The sequence below is a fragment of the Equus przewalskii genome, chromosome X (assembly GCF_037783145.1).
Source record: "Equus przewalskii isolate Varuska chromosome X, EquPr2, whole genome shotgun sequence".
Lineage (NCBI taxonomy): Eukaryota > Metazoa > Chordata > Mammalia > Perissodactyla > Equidae > Equus > Equus przewalskii.
The window spans coordinates 101,254,884-101,277,148 of NC_091863.1; positions in this window are offsets into that span (position 1 = coordinate 101,254,884).

Consider the following 22,265-nt stretch of genomic DNA (forward strand, 5'->3'; position numbering starts at 1 on the left):
TTGTTAACATGTTACATAACCATAGAACATTTATCAAAACTTAGAAATTATCCTTAGTGCTATACTATTCACTAAAAAAAATTTCCTTAATTTTGTTAACAGTGTCTGGCTACGTCTTCTCCATGTAAGTAAGTGCTTGCATCTTATTTCTCCTTGCCTGTCTTTCCTTAGATTTCAAGTTATTTGGTTGTCTTGTGACTTCAGCTTTCTAATAGGTTCAAGAAAATTATGAATTTGCAATCTGTCTGGCATTGTTGTTGTAAAGGTGGAAGTGATGCACTTTCCAGCTTTGAATATTTGTATAAGTATAAATAGGGAGTAAACAGATTTTTTCAATGAATAAATGAATGATCCGTTGTCCATGGGTAAATTTGATATATAAGAGAAGAGAAAAACTTATTTAAATATTACGGTACATCACGTACTTCACAAAAATGTTTTTGTATCTTAGGTAAACACCTATTCAAAAGATAAGCTCTCTTTTTTTCAAATTTGAGATCACTTTTTTTTTGAGTAGATCCCTCTACAGAGTGAAAATATAGAAAGCAATAGCTCTAGGCCCTTGAGCTCTAATTTGGGAATCTTTTGGAAAAGCCTAGATATGCTTCAGGTTAGTCAGAATCTTTAAATTGTAAAACTCTCTCCTTACACAGCCACCAGTTACATAGAAATGAACTATAATAATGTATTGGTAAATCTGACCTTGTTATTTCTCAACGTGATGCATCCACAATACCCAGTTTTATTGAGTCTTCCCATTTTGGTGAATAGACAATGGGTGTTTTAAGATATCTAAACACTTAATGTTGTCATTGTTATCACTTAGAACATTTGGGGACACAACTGTGGAATAGATGGACTATCTGTTTTTGGTGACGCAGGAAATTGCACCCAAAATAAACATCTTCCATTTTGTGAGCTATAATTCTAAAAAAAAAAATGTTTCATGGTTTTTACAAATGAAAGGGATTTTTAAAGATTATTTAATTCAATGTTGAGGAGGTCCCCAAAAGTAAAGTATCATAAAAGATCACATGTTCAGTTAGAAAAGAATCTGTTCAAATCTGAATCTTCTCATTCTATGCCCAAAGTACTTTACGTCACCTGCTTTACTTTTGTTTGAGTGCTTGCTTTAAAAAAGCCTACCAGAACTTTTATATAAAACATTTTTAACATCTTTTGGAACTCTTTATAGATTAACTTAGGAGTCACACACGAAAATGTCTTGTTACTTTCAAGTCATGCCTCATACACTTAAATTGTTGGTAGAAAATATGTATAAGGAGAGATTTACATTAATCAAATGCTCGCTCTCTCTCTCTCTCTCTCTCTCCCTCTGCACTGTTGGCACAAATGACAAGCATCCACAGTGCATAGTAATTATACATTCCCTAAGATTCTTTGCTCATTAAACTTAAAGGGTATGTAGGATGGTAATTGCCACTTAATCTGCACTCTGTTTTGGAGGAAAGAAATTAACATATATTTATTTTGCAAATATAGCAGTGTCTAAAATTGAACTGATTTCATAACAAGATATTTTTCATTATTTTAATGCAAAGAATGTGACAAATTTTAATACAGCTCAAAAACTCATATAGAAAATGTATTGTACAGTGACATTCTTCATTTTCCACTTTTGTTTAAAGGAAAATATTCCTATTCCCTATGACATATTAGGCCTCAGATAACAGTAAAAAATTTTAAAATATCTAGGTTTTTTTTCAATGAAGGTATATCATCTTTTGTTTATAAATGAAATACAAAACCCCAATTTCTTCTAATGGTATAATGCTGTACGATTTTATTCAATGAATATTTATTTTGCACCTACACACCTAGGTATGAGGTTATAATAGTGAAGACAAAACACAAAAATTTCTGCCATCATAGAGGTTACATTTTAATTAAAGAGGCAAAAATAATCAAAACAGGTAAAATATGTATTATGTTAAATGGTAATGTGATAAGGGAAATATATAAAGACAGTGAGAATGGTATGAAATGTTAGTGTGCCTAAAATTTTATATGGGGGGCCTGAGGAGGGTTCAATTAGAGGGTGGCTTTTGAGAAAAGACATAAAGGAGTGGAAGAAGCTAGTCATGAGTAGAGCTGAGGACAGAGCCTTCCAGAGAGAAAACAACATGTACGAAGACCCTGAGACCAGAGCATACAATGTAGGTTTGAAGAATAGCAGGGAGAAACTTGATTGGCTAGACAGCAAAGATTAGGGAAGGGTGGAGAATGACAGTACTACTAGAAAATGAGATTAGAGAAGTAACAGAGGGCTAAATCATATGAGGACTTGAAGTCCATAGTAAAGAACATGTCTTGTTATCTATATAAGATGGGAATCCTTTAGAATATTGTTAAGGTGAGAAAAGGTACAATTCAATTTATATTTTCTGTTAGAGGGAGATAATTACCATGGTAAAAATAGAACAGAGTAAGGGAGATCAGGAGTTGTGAGGATGAAGGCATATTTCAATCATAAAATGAGTGGTGAGGGTAAACTTCTTTGAAGATATAACATTTGAACAAAGACTTTCAGAGGTGAACAAGTTAACCAAATTGATAACTGGAGGAAGAGTGTTTCAGACATAGGGACCAGTCACTGCATAAACCCTATGTTTGGAGGTTCAAATGTATATCTGGAAAGTAGCAAAGATGCCAACGCGACTAGAAAGAGTTGAATATGAGGACGAGTCTTAGGAGATGCAATGAAAGAGATAATGGGATCAGGTCATGTTAAGCTTTGAAACACATAATAAAAATCTTGCATTTATTCTGAATGAGTTGAGAAACCATTCAATGAATAATTTTGAGCAAATGAATGTTATGGTCTTAGATTTTAAGGAAATCATTCTTGATATTTTATAAGAATAGACTGTAAAAGTGTCAAATAAGGAAGGAGGAGAGGAATTTTGAAGCTCTAGAAAAAAAAATCCCAGCTAAGAGATGGTGGTGGCTTGGAACAGGTGGGAGCAATGGTGGTTGTGAAAACTGGTTGAAATAAACATATATTCTAAAGGTAGAGCCACCAGGATTTGTTGATAAAGCAGATATGGAGCAGGAAAGAGAACTCAAGAGTAACATCCATATTTTCCTATTGCGGTAAAAAAATACATAAAAATTATCATCATATCCATTTTTAAATATATAGTTGAGTGGTGTTAAATGTATTCACATTTTTGTGAAACAGATCTCCAGAACTTTTTCATCTTGAAAATCTGAACTCTATACCCCTTAAATGATAACTTCCCATTTTCCCCTCTCCCTCCAGCCCCAGGTAACCACCTTTCAATTTTCTGTTTCTATGAATTTGACTACAAATACCTCATATAAGTGGAATCATACAGTATTTGTATTTTTGTCACTGACTTATTTCTCTTAGCATAATGTACACAAGGTTCATCCATGTTGTGAGATGTCACATGATTTCCTTCTTCTTTAGGATGAATAATATTTCATTGCATGTATACAACACATTTATTTATTCATTCATCCCTTGATGGATATTTGGATTGCTTCCACCTCTTGGCTATTGTAAATAGTGATGCTATGAATATGGGTGTACAAATATCTCTTCAAGATCCTGATTTCAACTTTTTGAGCACACTCCCAGAAGTGGAATTACTGGATCACATGGTAGTCCTATTTTTAATATTTTGAGGAAATTCCATACTTCTTTCCACAGTGGCTGTACCATTTTACAATCTCACCAAAAGTGAACGAGGGTTCCAATTTGCTTGCATGTTCACCAATACTTGTTATTTTCTGTTTAGCAACCACGTCATTGGTGGTTTCATGAAGTACAGTTTCAGTGGGGTAGTTGGGATAAAACTAAATAGGAGTAATATCAAGAAAGAATGGGAGGGAGGAAATTGAAGGTAGCCAGTACATACAATTCTTTTAAGTTTTGCTTTGAATGAGAGGAGATGAGAACACTAGCTGGAGAAGAAATGAGTTTGAGAAAGTTTTTTTTTTTTTTTTTTTTTTTAAGGTGAAAGCCATAACTGCATTTTTCATGCTTATATACTGAAGGGCACATTTGTTGGAGGTCTCTATTGAGAAAACAGGAAAGAAGGGAGGGAAGATAGAAAAAAGATGAGTGAGTGCGTGTGTAAATGGGAAGTGATCAGAGGAAGAGAAGAAAGGAAACTAATAGTTATTAAGTGCATTCTATGAATCTGGCACCAGACTAGGCATTTTCAGATAAATTATCTTAATCTATACATGTCTATGAGTTAAGTATTATTATTATTATTATCATTACCAATAGTAAAGTAAGGTTCAGAAAATTTCAATAGCTTGCTAATAACCTTCTAAATGTAGCTAATAAACTGCATAAGCAAAATTTAAAACCAGTATGTGGTACTTAACTTTTCAGCATGGGTATTGTGACAGTGGGCTCCCAGAGTTTCAGAGCCAAATGTTCATGTGACAGGGTTAGAAATTTTGAGATATCAAATCTCTTTTTGTCTTACTTATACCAGATGTTAGTCAGACTCTGGATTTGAAACTTTCTCAATCACTCATTCTTTCTGCCTTTCTTTCATTTAACTTGGAACCCAAGTTACCTAAGTTGGGAGGAACCTGAAACAGCAACTCCCTATGGCCAATAACAAAAGATGGTTTGAAGCATGTATGGGACTCCAGGCAGGGACACCTCATTAATTAATTATAGAGATTATTTATGGAAACAGCTAACTTAGGAGCAAATGGAAACTTGTTTTCTCATGCCAAAATAGCTTCTGATGTTCAGTACCATATAGTAATTTTTGGTACAGATACTTCAGAGATATTTTAGAGTATCAGTTTGTATTCCATTTGTTTTACTTAGAATTACATGAAATTCAAGAGATAAATTTATATCTATATTATTTCAGTCTATAGACCTAATACTATTTTAATTGAAATATCAATATTACAACAGCACTATTATCCTATTTATTAACTAACTAGAGCAATCACATATTCTTTCTCTAAGAGTTTATAGTATTTCACATATTCAATGTATCATATTGAAAATAGTTAATTCTATTCTCATCCAGTTATCTCTGCAGTCTCCTTACATAAAAACCTGCTATAATTTGTGTGAATTTTGTTCCCTCTTGACAAATTGTATTCCTTATCTCGTATACCCTTACTTTGTGGTCACTTTAGCTTCTTCATGTCTAAAACTTTTATGCTGTTTCTTCTCACCAGTCACTCTTGCTGCATGCCCAAAGCCAATTCTCACTTCTTTGGTGTTACCTGTGAGCCTGTGGCAGAGACTGGCTAACTATTCACCAAAACGATTGCTTTGCATTGAGGGACACCAGTAGACTGCCTTTCTCAGCTTCTTGTGCAGTTAGGTTTGGCCAATGGAACATGAGCAGAAGCAGTGTATGCCACTTCTAGGTTTGATCTATAAAATCCTCCCATACAATCTTTCATTCTTTCCCTTTCTTTCCATCCAAGGACCCTGAGAACCACATGAAGGAAGGAACCTACATTTCTGAATGATTATGAAAGCATAATGCCCATCATTCCCTAATAGTCCATATTTTCACACTGGCTAGTACTTATTAAGCATTCCACAAATGTTACCTATTTTTTTTTATTATACTAGGTCATATCTTAAAGCATTTCCTTTTCTCTTCTTCCATCACTTAGGGCTACCAAAAAAGATATAACTCATAAATAGGTGATGATTAATTATCTCAGCTTTCATTAATTTTCTTTTTTGGTTCTCTATAACCAAAATAAGTAAATGCATGCAAACATACATACATAAATACATAAATAAATAAAAATGGGCAATATAAATACATTAGGTATTAGCAGAAAACACCTAGTACATTTATATCACCATTTCATTACTCACTGAATATCCACACTCAGGACTGCTTTCTCAGAACGGTACTCCACATTTCAGAAGCTTCCTTCATTTACTTCTCTAATACATTCAAACTTCATTCACTGTTCCCATTCTATAGAAATGTACTGTCTATACAAACCTGGTAATTAATACCTGCTAAAGGACTAAAATCTGGTCAAATCTTATTTATACTTTAAGAAGGGGCTTACACATACCAATAAAGAACTAATAGTTGAAATTCAGAACATTATGACCAGTCAATAGAGAAAATTTGGAAGGGAGAGGCTTTTTGTACTCTTATTTTTTTTAACATTTGATTTATTTAGTATAATTTTGATTATACTAACAACTTCGCACTAAATCTTAGGATAAATAAAATATGAGTCATCTTTTTTGCATATATTTTTCTACCAAAATTAAGTGACAGCATGATGTGACTTCCTTCACTTCATGTTTAACTGACAACACCCTCATAAAGAGTAGGGGACTTTTTTGCAGAGTTTTAGAGCTTCACCAATTTTTCACCAAGACACTCTCAATCCATAGATATTCAAACCTAAATTTCAGTGCCCTGGAGTAAGTCTCAATCATCTCATCTCAGCTACAGGTTGGTCTGACACATGGCAGGTACTCAACAGATATTTCAGAATGGAGTCAAATCTAGAAGGAACAGAAAAAGGCAGAATTTGGAACTAATTGATTCATTTTTTTGGAAACTAAAAAAGCATGAATGTATTGGTTTGGTTTGATAGTGACAGAAACACAACTCTGAGCTGCCTAAGCCAAGACGGGATTTATTGGCACACAGAATCCAAACGAGGGTTGAACAGCCACATTTCAGTAGGGCTGTAAGGCAGCTGGGCCTGATGAACCATTGGAAGTAGGACCACTGTTCTCCTGTTTCTGCTCCTCTCTAAGTATTAGTTTCATTCTTTCATTATGAACTGGTTTACTCCATCTGGTAGGAAACACTGGGGCCATAGGTGTTCACATTTTTTTCTGTGCAATTTTTTTCCAGCTTCATTGACATATAATTGACATATAGCATTGTGTGAGTTTAAGGTGTACAATATGCTGATTTGATACATGAAAATATTGCAAAATGATTACCACATAGGCTTAGTTAACATCTCCATCACCCTACATAATTGTCATTATCTTTTTATGATGAGAACATTTAAGATTTACTCTCTTTGAAACTTTCAAGTATCTAATGCAGTATTGTTAACTATAGTCACCATTCTATATATTAGATCCCCAGAAATTATTCATATTATAACTAGGAGTTTGTAAATTTTGACTGACCCCATTTCCCCCAACCCTAACACTTGGCTTTCACCATTCACTCTTGTTTCCATGAGTTTGGCTTCTTTAGATTCCAAATATAAGTGAGATCACATAGAATTTATCTTTCACTGTCTGACTTATTTCACATAGCAGAATGTTCTCAAGGTCCATCAATGTTTTCACAAATGGCAGGATTTCCTTTTTGATGGCTGAATAATATTTCATTGCATATATATTCCACCTTATTTTTACGCATTCATCCATTGATAGACATTTAGGTTGTTTCTATGTCTTGGCTATTGTGAATAATGCTGCAATGAACATAGGAGTACAGATATCTCTTTGAGATAATAATTTCATTTCCTTTGGATATATATCCATAAGTGAGACTGTGGAATCATATGTAATTCTATTTTTAATTTTTTGACAAGTCTCCATATTGTTTTTCATAGTGGCTGTCCCAATTTACATTCCCACCAACAGTGCACAAGTTTTCCTTTTTCTCTATATCCTTGTCAACACTTATCTCTTGTCTTTTTGATAATAGTCATTCTAACAGTTATGAGGGGATATATCATTGTCGTTTTGATTTGGATTTCACTGATGATTAGTGATGTTGAGCATCTTTTCATATACCTATTGGCCATTTGGATGTCTTCTTTGGAAAAATGTCTATTCAGGTCCTTTACCCATTTTTAATAGGGTTATTTGTTATTTTGCTATTGAGTTATATGGATTCCTTATATATTTTGGATATTAACTCCTTATTAGATATATGGTTTGTAAATATTTCCTCACATTCCATAGGTTGACATTTCATTTTGTTTATTGATTCTTTTGCTGTGCAGAAGCATTTTAGCTTGATGTAGTCCCACTTGTTTATTTTTGCTTCTGTTGCTTGTGTTTTTGGTGTCATACCCAAAAAATTATTGCTAAGACCATTGTCAAGGAACTTTTTCCCTATGTTTTCTTCTAGGAGTTTTATGGTTTCAGCTTTTACATTTAAGTCTTTAATCAATCAAGTTAATTTTTGTGTATGGTATAAGATAAAGGTCTAATTTCATTTTTTATTTTCTTAGTGTAGGCATTTATTGCTATAAACTTCCCTCTTAGAACTGCTTTTCCTGCATCCCATAAGTTTTGGTTTGATGCATTTCTATTTTTGTTTGTTTCAAGAATTTTTTTATTTCTTTTATAATTTTTTTCTTTAACCCACTGTTTTTTTCAGGAGTGTGTTAATTTCCACATACTTGTATATTTTCCAGTTTTCTTCCTGTTATTGCTGACTAGTTTCATTCCATTGTGGTCAGAAATGATTCTTGGTATGATTTCAGTCTTCTTACACTTGCTAAGATTTGTTTTGTGACTTAACATATCCTGGACAATGTTCCATGTGTGCTTGGGAAGAATGTTTATTCTGCTGCTGTTGGAGGGAATGTTCTGTATGCATCTATCAGATCCATTTGATTTAAAGTTTAGTTCAATTCCAATGTTTCTTTTTTGATCTTCTGTCTGAATGACCTATCCAATGTTGAAAGTGAGGTATGGAAGTCCCCTACTATAATTGCATCATTGTGTATTTCTCCCTTCATATATGTTAGTATTTGCTTAATATATTTAGATGCTCCAATGTTGGGTGCCTATCTTTACAATTGTTATATCCTCTTCATGGATTGACCCCTTTCTCATTATATAAAGACCTTCTTCGTCTCTTGTTACAGTTTTTGAAGTTAAAGTTTATTTTTTCATGTTTTTATATTCCTCAAGTATTGAGCTTTTTAAATTGAGGTAACATTGGTTTATAAAATTATATAAATTTCAAGTGTATATCATTATATTCTAACTTCTGTATAGACCACATTGTGATCACCACCAAAAGTCTAGTTTCCGTCTGTCACCATACAAATATCCCCCTTTACCCCTTTTGTCTTCCCTCCACCCCCCTTCCTCTCTGGTAATCACCAATCTATTCTCTGCATCTATATGTTTGTTTATCTTACATTTGTGAGTGAAATCATACTCTATTTGTCTTTCTCCATTTGTAAAGTCTATTTGTTCTGATGTTAAGTGTAGCTACCCCTGCTGTCTTTTGGTTTCCATTTGTGTAGAATATTGTTTTCCATCCCTTCACTTTGAGCCTATGTGTGTCTTTAAAACTGAAATGAGTCTCTTATATGCAGCATAGAGTTGGGTCTTGTTTTTTATCCACTCAGCTACTCTATGTCTTTTGATTGTAGAATTGAATCCACTTACATTTAAATTAATTATTGTAGGGACTCACTGATGCTGTCTTATTAATTGTGTTCTGGTTGTTTTGTATTTCCCTTGTTCCTTTCTTTCTATCTTATGTTGTGAATTGGTAATTTTCTAAAATGGTATATCTTGATTCTTTTCTCTTTATCTTGTGTGCATATACTTCAGGTTCATTGCTTTGTGGTTACCATGTGGCTTACATAAAACATCTTATAACAATTTATTTTAAACTGATAAAGACTTAAGTTTGATCACATACAAAATCTCTACTCTTTTATTCACCACATTCCCACATTTTACGTTTTTGATGTCACAATTTGCTTCTTTTTATGTTAATATTGTATATCCATTGACAAATTATTGTAGCTATAGTTATTTGGAATACTTAGGACCTTTAAGCTTTATAATGGAATTAAATAGTTAATATACCAAGATACAACACTATTAGAGTATTCTCAATGACTATATACTTACCTTCACAAATGTGTTTTATATATTCATATGCTTTTGTGTTACTAATTAGCATCCTTTCATTTAAGCTGAAAAACTCCTTTCAGTATTCCCTGCAAGCAGGTCTAGAGGTGATGAACTCCCTCAGCTTTGTTGTCTGGGAAAGTCCTTATCTTTCGTTCATTTCTGAAGTACTGCTTTGCCAGATAAGGTATTCTTGTTTAGCAGTTTTTTTTCTTTCAGCACGTTTTTTTGAGGAAGATTAGCCCTGAGCTAACTACTGCCCGTCCTCCTCTTTTTGCTGAGGAAACCTGGCCGTGAGCCAACATTGTGCCCATCTTCCTCTACTTTATAGGTGGGACACCTACCAAAGCATGGCGTGCCAAGTGGTGCCATGTCCGCACCCAGGATACGAACCCACGAACCCCAGGCCGCAGAGAAGTGGAACGTGGGAACTTAACCGCTGCGCCACTGGGCAAGCCCTCAGCACTTTTGAACATGTGGCCTGTAAGATTTCTGCAGAGACATCCCCTGATACCCTTATGTGGTTTCCCTCATATGTGACGATTTTCTTTCTGTCGCTGCTTTTAAAATTCTCTTTGTCATTGATTTTAGATAGTTTTATTATAACGTATCTTGGAAAAGATTGTTTTGGGTTGATATCTTGGGGGTACCTATGATCTTCGTGAACTTGGATGTCCAAATCTCTTTCCAGATTTGGGAAGTTCTCAGCCATTTTTTTATTGATAAGCTTTCTATCCCTTTTTCCCTCTCTTCTTCTCCTGGGACTCCAATAATGTGTAGATTGTTTCTTTTAATAGTATCTCTTATATAGGCTTTCTTCTCTCTTTTTCTTCCTTTTTTCTTTTTTCTCCTTTGGACAATTTCAAAGAAATTGTCTTCTACTTCACAGACTCTTTCTCCTGCTTGATCCAGTCTACTGTTGATGCTTCCTATTACATATTTCATTTCATTCATTGTATTCTTCAGCTCCAGAATTTCTGTTTTCTTATGATTTCTATCTGTGTTAAACTTTTTATTTTGTTCATGTATTGTTGTCCTGACTTCATTGTATTGTCTTTGTGTTTTCTTGTAGCTCACTGAGTTTCCTTAAGACAATTATTTTGAGTTCTTTATTGGGAAAATTGCAGATCTCCATTTCTTTATTTTGGTTACTAGAAAATTGTTTTGTTCATTTAGTGGTATCATATTTCTTTGGTTTTTCATGTTTCTTGAAGTCTTACTTTGCTGTGTTTGCATTTGAAGTGGCACTCACCTTCTCCATTCTTTACTGACTGGCTTTGGGAGTGAAATACCTTCCACCAGCCCTATTTGTAATTCTGAGCCTATTCTCATACCTTTTTTATGGATATCCCTTCTCCACACTTCTTTTTTCCCCTTGTGGCAGAATTCTTAAGATTGTATGCTTTCTCTCAATCCTGAAAAGCCAGGCCAGGTACTGACTGTATCCCTTTTGCTTTTTCTAATGTAGTGCTGAATGCTCAAGCTTGTGTAATTTCTCCCAGGCCCACATACTTGGGCCAGCTTTCTGCACACACTCACTAGCCATCTGCAAAAGCCTTCTTTCACTGCCATTGAGAGTGTGTACAGGGATCCCACCTTGGGGTGAGAGGTGTGTGTGGGGTGAGGCACACAGAGCATTGAATGTGTCCATGGGCCAGTTGGAGGAATCTGCAGGCAAGGCATACCCAGTGGCTCATGATTGGACTTCCTGATGGAGTCTGTGAAGTGGTCAGTAAGATCTGTATCCCTTTGATGACCTCTGAGGGCTCTGTCTGCTGTTCTCTCACCTGTTTTCTGCTCTCTAGTCACGTAGCACATCTTAGTATTCTGGATGGGATGAGAAATAAGTGGGTGCATCCCACACAGCTGGGAAATCTGGGTGCTTACTCATACAATTTCACTTTACCCCATGGAAGAAATCACAGGCCAAGGAGGTCTCTCTGGTACTGAGCTGTGCTGCCTTGGTGGAGGGGTATTGTGGGTAGAGTGAACCTGTTCCTCTTACCCTCTTCAATGTGTCTGATCTCAGATTTTTCTTTGCTCGAACAGTGTGCTGACACTTCTCTGCTAGACTCCTAACCTTCCAATAAGACACTTTCATCCATGGGTGATTGTCTAAACCAGTGCTTCTTGGAGAGAAGATAGTAGGAAACTCTTATTCTACCATGGTAATAACATCACTATTGACTTTTTTTTCCTGATACTCCTTATATAGAGGTTTCTATCTGCAAGGTGAGCCCTGTCCCCATTTATGTCTCCATCTTATCTTATAAATATGAAAATAACATGTGCATGAAGACTTTTCTTTTTCACTGTTGTGTATTTTTATAAATCTGGCCTATCGATATATTTTATTTAGTCACAAATATTGGCAGACACTAACTGGAATGCTGATTCCAGTTAAAACTTATCTTTCACTTCTTTAACTCTAATGCATCCATTGTTTCTGTTACTCAAATAGTATCTTATTAAGCAGCGTTATTTAATAACTGATATTTTCAAAATAATTCATGGGTGTTAAATTAGAGTATAAACACATTAGATAGAGGTACTCAATGTTTTGTTAGCTTAGTTAAGGTTAGGTTAGCTCTTATGTATTTCCACAACACTTAATATACTGCCGAGCACATAGTAACAACTCAATTAATCATCGTTGATTGATTACAAAACAGAGATTTAAGATCACCACAGTGATGAAGGATATAGGAGAATTAATTGTGTGTGTCTCCTTGAGAAACACCCTTGTATTTTCTAAGACAGCCAGCGTGTGTTGCTAAGGTATTATGGAGTTTTCAGGCATGGAGGAGTAAACAGGAAAAGAAAAAAAGTAAAAGTTGCTAGTAAATCTTCCTGATCCAAGGCTTTATTCATATGTAGTAGCTTTTCTTGACAGTACTGAAGAATTTTAGAGACTCTAAGGTAGAAACTAAACAGAGAAGGCACAACACAACATTGTGTTCAAATCAAGCTCTATCTCCCAGTAAATTTGTGAGTTTGGGAATTCTCTTAAGTTTTCTAAGAGTCAGTTTTCTCGTTTATAAAAAATGAAATGTTACTTGCACCCAGGATTAAATGAAATTAGGACTGTCCCATTCAAGGCCAATACAGAAATGTTTTCAAGTGGTTTTATGATGCAAGTGTTGGTTACTTTCCACTAAAGATATAATAAATGAGTATTCATTTTACAAAATAATCATTAACTTTAAATATGGATTTCCAATAATATTTCTTTAAGTGCTTTTTAAATATAAGTATGCTTTACTTTTCTGATTTATGTAACCATTTTAATAACATGGTTAAATGTATTTTGAATTATTCATTTATGGAATTTTAAATACACATCCACACATTTTACTAAATAAAGTAATATTTGACTTAGAGTAACATTTCTCTGTGTTATATAGACTTAGTTGTAATAAACTGTACTTATATAAAGAAATATGTTTTAAGTATAAAATAAATAGGCTTCTAAGTCCATCTATGGAAAACACTTTGTAAATTGAATGTAATGATCTAACTCTGAGATAATCCAGGAGAGATAATACTAACCAACATGGCACCCTTTTTTGGGGGCAGTAAAGCCGTCTCAGGTTCAGTTCAATCAGAGGGCATAGGAAATTTCCCTAACTAGATTCCATCCAGAAATCATCTTGCCTCCAATTCTGCAGGTATGGATTTCAGAACCATTATGTGGAAAGCTTCACAGACTCCCAAATCTGATAGTGAGATAGGTAATTACCAAAATATTAATGTGTCACAGAGAAGTGATTTGCGTTCTTGGTTTAGTCTGACTATATGCATTTGAACCTCTCCTTCCCACAGAAAAGGAAATCACTGTGTAGCATTGATTCAAAATACACGTGGATGTATTCTGTATAGTAAATTCAATTCAATTCAATTTAATGAAGGTACACTATGCCAAAGTTGTTTGTATTAAAAAATATATTGTAAATGAATCCTTGCCTCAAGAAGTCTATAATTATATAAATAATTATTATAAAAAGGAAATAACTTAAGTATAATAGGAAAAACAGAAACTCTGCATTGTCACTATAGAGGTTTAAAGAAGAAAACAAGAGCTAGAGAAAGAGAGAGAAAATTAATAAGTTTAGGAAGGACTTCATGAAAAAGGTGACAGAGAAAGGACCGTACACCTAGTAAACTTTCCTATCTTAGATATTTTAGATGTTTTCAAGTCTATAATAGATCAGTGTTATTCAAACTATTCTATAGAACCCTAGATTTGATTTGAATTTGAAGTTTATCATTTAAAAGATATTTTTACTATTTAAAAATGAGATACAAACTTAAATGCATTATATACCTACTTTTAGAATTCTGGAGACCACTAAAGTATTAATATGTGTTTTCAGATGAGGATTTTTTTTTATACATGAGAATAAAATCTTTTTAGCATCTCTGTGGATACATCTTAACTTTTTATGAACATGGCATTAATTTAAAATATTATGGTTCAATTTATTTTTATTTAAAATTATAAGACTTCTGCTCCTGGCTAAGATTCTGTAACAGATGTCAGATTTACCCTTTCACTGGACACAACTAAAACTCTATGCAAAATATAAAAACAAAACAAAGCATAGTTTTCAATACATTGCAAATCAAGCAATGAAGACGTTATACCTGAGATTTGGGAAACAAATGAGTTGAAGCTTATGTTTGCCCCAGCTTTCTGCCCAAAGAGGATTTTCAGGACATGGCACAGAAAAGGAGAGAACGATTAGAGCTCAGTATTCTTTTTACTTTAGAAGACAAAGCTGGGAGCCAGGGAGACCAAGTTGGCTAGAGTTCAAAGGTCAGAATATTGAAAAGGAAAGAGAAGCATAGAGAGAGAACTCTGGAAATCCACAAAGGTCCCCCTTGAGTTTTCAGCTGAGTAGTCAACAGTACATGCATGTGAGGAAACAACCCAAGGCCAGGGGGAAAAAAACACCTGAAAGGATTGAAGAATATAGTCTGTGTAGGTCACACAAGGCTTGGAATAGTGTTATTTCCCTTTAGCTAACATGGGACACCTCATAATCCATGCAGCATAAAGTACAGTACTAAGGATTTTGCCTTAGTGGTGGGCCAAAAATAACAATAGACAATGGTACTCTGGCCCTACATAAGGAAGCTTAAAAGCAAGCCACAAAAGGATCAAACTCTTTCCAAGTAACTTTCCCATATCCTAGAACATAGCATAAGGATATTTATAGGGAAACAAAAATATAGAGTGTCTAACAATATAAATTATGTCTCACATCCAATTTTAAAAAATCAGACATGAGAAAAAGCAAGAAAACTCAACCTGTAATGAAGGAAAAAAAATCAATTAAAACCAACCAAGAGATAATATGGATGATAGAATTAGTAGACAAGGCCATTAAAGCAGTTACGTTAACTGTATTCCATATATACAAAAAGCTTCTTTGTGGGAAAAATGTAAAAGTATTGAATCCATTTTCTAAATAGCTCTAGAACTATTCAACTTTTCTACTTCTAATGTCAACTTAAGACTGTCTATTTCATCTAAACATTCAAATGTGTTGGCATTAAGTTGTTTATAATATCCTTTTATGATTTTTAAAGTATCTCAAAATTCTATTAGAGGTTCCCTTTCTTCATTTGTTCTCTCTCTCTCACCACAGTGGATTTAAACTAAAAATCAAAAATAGAAAGATAGCTGGAAATTCCCAAAATAATTAAAGGTTAAAAAACACAGTGCTAAATAGCACATGGATTAAAGAAGAAATCTCAAGAGAAAGTAAAAAATAATTTGAACTAAATGAAAAGGAAAAAAACAATGCATTGAAATTTGTGGGATGCAGTGAAAGAAGTGCTTAGAGGGAAATTATAGCATTTAATGTATATATTATAAAAGGAGAAGCATCCAAAATGAGTTATTTATTTATTTGTTTGTTTATTTTATGCTTTTTTGGTGAGTAAGATTGGTGTTAAGCTAGCATCTGTTGCCAGTCTTCCTCTTTTTTTTCTCCCCAAGGCCCCAGTTCATAGTTGTATATCCAAGTTGTAGGCCATTCTAGTTCATCTATATGGGAAGCCACCACAGCATGGTTTGATGAGTGGTGTGTAGGTCCATGCCCAGGATCCAAACTGGCAAACCTTGGGCCACTGAAGTGGAGTGCACAAACTTAACCACATGCTACAGGACTGGTCCCTAAAATAAATAATTTAAGCTTCTACCTTAGGAAACTAGAAAAAAGAAGAACAAGTTAAACCAAAATTAAGAAAAAGAAAAACAATAGTAAAAATTAGAGCAGAAATCAATGAAATTTAAAACAAGAAACAGATAAAATCAACAAAATCTAAAGCTGGTTCTTTGAAAAGGTCAATAAAATTGATAAGCCTCTAGCCAGACTAATATAAAGAGGACACAAATTATTAATATCAAAAATGAAAAAGGGGACATCATTACAGATTCCAAGCATGTTAAAAGGATAATAAAAGAATGTTATGAATAACTCTATTCCTACAAATTTGAAAATGTGGATGAAATGGACAAATTCCCTGAAAAACACAGTTTTTCAAAACTTGCACATGAAGATATAAACAATATAAAAAGGCCTATATCTATTAAAGGAATTGAATCAATAAGTAAGAATGTTCCAAAACAGAAAGCCCCAGGCTCAGAAGGGTTTAGTGGTGAAATCTACCAAACACTTAAAGAAGAAATTATAGTAATTTTCTACAGTCTCTTTCAGGAGAAAGAAACAGAGGGAATAAATTTTAATTCATTCTATGAGGCCAGCATTACCCTGGTACCAAAACTACAGAAAGATATTCCAAGAAAACTACAGACCAATATCTCTCCTGAACATAGACACAAAATCCTCAACAAAACATTAGCAAATAAAATCCAACAAAGAATAAAAATATTTATATACCATAATCAAGTGGGATTTTTCCTGGGTATCCAAAATTGGTTCAAAATTAAAAAATAATTAATGTAATTCATTTTATCAACAGAATAAAGAAGGAAAATCACAGGATCATATCAATAGATGAAGAAAAAGCATTTGGCAAAATGCAACACCCATTCATGATTAAAAGATCTCAGAAAACTTGAAATAGGGAGGAAATTCTTCAACTTGATAAAAAACAATTATATTAAAAACAATAACTAACATCATACTTAACAATAAGAAACTTGAGCTTCCCCCTAAGACCAAGAACAAAGCAAGGATGCCCTCTCTCACCACTGCTTTTTACATCATACTGGAAGTTCTAGCTAGTGCAATAAGATAAGAAAAGGAAATAAATGGTATACAGATTGGGAAGAGGGAAATAAAATAGTCTTTGTTTGCAGGCCACATGATAGCCTATGTAGAATAATATCAAAGAATTGACCAAAAAAACCTCTTAAAACAAATAAGCCATTATAGCAAAGTTGCAGTATGCAAAAGTCAACAGCTTTCCTATATACCAGCAATGAAAAAGTGGAATTTCAAATTAAAAACAGTACCATTTATATTAGAATCCCTCAAAAATGAAATACTTAGATATAAATCTAATAAAATATATACAAGATACACGTGATGAAAACTACAAAACTGTGATTAAAGATATCAAAAGAGAACAAAATACATGGAGAAATATTCATGCTTGTGGATAGCAAGACACAATATTGTCAAGATGTCACTTCTTCCCAACTTGATCTATAGATTCAATGCAATCCCAATCAAAATCCCAGCAAGTTATTTTGCGGATATTGACATACTGATTCTAAAGTTAACACAAGAGAGGCAAAAGACTCAGAATAACCAACTCGGTATTTAAGAAGAACAAAGTCAGAACAATGACACTATTTGACATCAAGACAATATAAAGCTACAGTAATCAAAACAGTGTAGTGGGGCTGGCCCCATGGCCGAGTGGTTAAGTTTGCGCGCTCCGCTGCAGGCGGCCCAGTGTTTCGTTGGTTCAAATCCTGGGTGCGGACATGGCACTGCTCATCAAACCACGCTGAGGCAGCGTCCCACATGCCACAACTAGAAGGACTCACAATGAAGAATGTACAACTATGTACCGGGGGCCTTTGGGGAAAAAGAAAAAAATAAAATAAAATCTTTAAAAAAAAACCAAAACAGTGTAGTAATGGTGAAAGAAAAGACATATAGTTCAATGGAACAGAACAGAGAATGCATAAATAAGCCCACATAGAGTCAATTGACCTTTGACAAAGGAGCAAAGGGAATAAAATGGAACAAAGACAGTCTTTTCAACAAATGGTGCTGGAAAAACAGGACATCCACATATCAAAAAAAAAAAAAGAAACTAGACACAGACCTTATACTCTTCATAAAATGTAACTGAAAATGGATCACAGACCTAGATATAAAATGCAAAATTATGAAATTCCTAGAAGATAACATAGGAGAAAACCTAGATGACCTTGGGTATGGTGATGCCTTTTTAGACACAACACCAAAGACACGATCCATGAAAGACAGAATTGATAACCTGGACTTTAGTAAAATTAAAAACTTCTGCTCTGTGATAGACAGTATCAAGAGAATTAGAAGACAAGCCACAGACTAGGAGAAAATATTTTGCAAAAGACACATTGATAACGTACTGTTTTCCAAAATATGCAAAGAACTCTTAAAACTCCAAAGTAAGAAAATAAACAACCAGATTTTTAAAAACTGGGCAAATGACCTAAACAGACACATCACCAAAGAAGATATACAGGTTACAAGTAAACATATGAAAAAATGCTCAATATTATGTGGCATTAGTGAATTGCAAATTAAAACAACAATGAAATACCACTACACGCCTTTTAGATTGGCCAAGATCCAGGACACTGGCAACACCAAATACTGGCAAGGATTTAGAGAAACAAACTCTCATTCATGGCTTGTGAGAATACAAAATGTTATAGCTGCTTTGGAAGACAGTTTGGCAGATTCTTACAAAACTAAACATACTCTTACCATGTGATCCAGCAATTGTACTCCTTGGTATTTACTTAAATGGTTTGAAAACTTATGTCCACACAAAACCTGCACGCAGATATTTATAGCAGCTTTATTTATAATTGCCAAAACTTGGAAGCAACCAAGATTTCCTTCAGGAGATGAAGGGAAAATTAACTGTGACACATCCAGACAATGGGTGATTACTCAGTGCTAAAAAGAAATGGGCAATGAAGCCCTGAAAATACATGGAGGAAACTTAAATGCATATTACTAAGTGAAAGAAACCAATCTGAAAAGGCTACATGCTGTATGATTCCAATTATATGACATCCTGGAAAAGGCAAAACTCTGGAGACAGTAAAAAAGTTAGCCGATGCCCGGGCTTAGGAGGAAGGGGAGGGTGAGTAGGCATATCACAGAAGATTTTTAGGGCAGTGAAGTGATTCTGTATGATACTACATTGGGGAGGGGTACATGTAATAATTCATTTATCCAAACCCATAGAATGTACACCAAGAGTGAAGCTCAATGTAAACTATAGGATTTGGGTGATAATGATGTATCAATGTAGTTTTATTGGTTATAAAAAACGTACCACCATGGTGTGGGGCTTCCAGAGTGCAAGTTTGTGCATGCACAGGGATAGGGAGTGTGTGGGGAACTCTGTTCTTTCTGGTCAATTTTTCTATGAACCTAAAACTTCTGTAAAAGATAATGTTTATTAATTAAAAAAAGAAACATTTGGCAAGCCTGGAACTGAGAAATATAACATTTTAAATTAAGAACTTAATAGGTATGTTCATTACCAGATTAGACATAATTAAAGAAATGATTAGTAAGTAGAGATTGAATCACTGAGAGAAACAAAAATGGAAAATTCAGGAAAAAGTATAAAATACATATAGGATGACATGAAATGTTCTAATACGTGTAATTAGTGCCCCAGAGGTGAGCAAGGAATGGGGAAGAAGCAATACTGGAAGAGAAAATGGCTGATGAATTTCTATAACTGATGAAAGCCATGAAGCCACAGATTCAAGAAGTGACACAGACCTAAAGAGGATAAACATCAAGAAAATCACAACTAGCTGAATAATATTAAAACTCCTAAGTATCAAATACAAAGAGAAAAACCTTAAAGGCAGCTGGAGATAAAAAAGACAGTAATCTCAAAGAAGGGAAAATAACGTTGATAGCTGACTCAACAACATAAACTTTGAAAGCAAGAAGACGATGCTTTGACATCTCCAGAATCCTTAAAAAAAAATACCTGCCAATCCATAATCCCACATCCAGGAAAATATAGTCTTCAAAAAGGAAGGGAAGTTAAAAATATTTTCACACCTGTACCAAATGAAATATTAAAGTCTTTTTTAAGCTGAAGGAGAATGATCCCAGATGGAAGTATGTAAAGTGTGTTTTATGGCCCATAATGTGTTCTATCTTGATAACAGTTCCACATGAGTTTAAGAAGAATGTGTAATCTGCTGTTTTCAATGAAATAGTCTATAAATGTCAATTATATCCAGTTGTATGATGTTGCTGTTAAGTTAAACCTTGTCCTTACTGATTTTCTGCCTGCTAGATCTGTCCATTTCTGACAGAGAGGTGTTAATGTCTCCAACTATAATAGTGAATTCATCTATTTCTCCTTGCAGTTCTATAAGCTTTTGCCTCATATATTTTGATGCCATTTTGTTGTTGCATACACGTTAAAGATTGTTATGTCTTCTTGAAATATTGACCCCTTTTTAATTATGTAATGCCTCTCTTTTTCTCTCATAGCTTTCCTTGCTCTGAAGTCTGTTCTGCCTGAAATTAATGCAGTTATTCCTTCTGTCTTTTGATTAGTGTTAGCACGGTATATCTTTCTCTATTCTTTTACTTTTAATCATGTGTCTTTATGTATATAAAATGAGTTTGTGGTTGACACCATATAGTTGTTTCTTGTTTTCTCATCCATTATGACAATCTCTGTCTTTTAGTTGATGTATTTAAACCATTTAAACATCTAAAGTGATTATCAATATAGAGTTGGGTTGATGTCCACCATATTTGCTACTGTTCTCTATTTGTTGCCATTGTTCTTTGTTCCTATTTTTGTCTTCCACACTTTTTCTGCCTTTTGTGGTTTTACTTGAGCATTTTATGTTATTCCATTTTCTCTCCTTTCTTAGAATATCAGTTATACTTCTTTATTTATTGATGGCCCTAGAGTTTGCAATATACAGTTACAACTAATCCACTTCCATTCTCAAACAATACTAAACTTCTTCACTAATAGTGTAAATACTTTATAACAACAAAAGATTCCTAATTCTTTCCTCCCATGCTGTGTATCATTGCTGTCATTCATTTCACTCATATATAAGCATATATATAAGTGTTTATTTCTCCTTCACTTTTGAAGGATAATTTTGCAGGTTACAGAATTCTATTTCATGCGGTTTTCTTTCCCTTAATACTTTATTTCAGTCTACTCTCTTCTTGCTGCATGGTTTCTGAGGAGAAGTTTGATATAATTCTTATCTTTGCTCCTTTATAGGTAAGGTGTATTTTTCTTGTTTTTCAAGATTTTTCCTTTATCTTTGATTTTTTGAAGGTTGAATATGATAAGCCTAGTTATAGGTTTTTTGGCATTTATTCTGTTTACTATATTCTGAACTTCCTAGATCTGTGGTTTGGTGTCTTAACATTAATTTGGGTAAATTCTCAATCATCATTATTTCAAATATTTCTTCAGTTCCTTTCTCTATTTCTTCTTCTGGTATTCTCATTATGCACATGTTACACTTTATGTAGTTGCCAACAGTTCTTGGATATTCTGTTCTTTTATTCTCTTTGCTTTTAAGTGTTAGACATTTCTAGTGTCATTTCATTAAGCTCAGAGATTCTGTCTTCAGCTCTGTCCAATCTATTAATGAACCCATTCTTCATTTGTATTATGGTGTTTATGATCTCTAACATTTCTTTTTGATTCTTTCTTAAACTATCTGTCTCTCTGCTTATATTATCTATCTGTTCTTGCATGTTTTCTACTTTTTCTACTAAAGCCCTTAGTATATTAATCATAGTTTCTTTAAAAAAATCCTGATCTGATCATTCAATATTCTTCCCATATATAACTCTGGTTCTGATGATTATTAAATCTCTTCAAACTGTGTTTTTTGCCTTCTGGTTTGCCTTATAATTTTTTGTTGTAAGATGAACATGATGTACTGGGTAACGCTGCAGTAAACTGCAATAAGTCAGTCTTTAGTAATGTAGTGACAAGATACGGGGTGAGAGGAAGAATTTTACAGTCCTGCAATTGAGTCTCAGTCTTTTGGTGAGCCTGTGCTCCTGGACTGTGAACTTTACTAGTGCTTCTGAATCCCCCACCATCCTCGAGTAGGGCAGGATGTCTAAAGGGAACTAAAGTTGAGCATTTCTCTTCTCCCAGG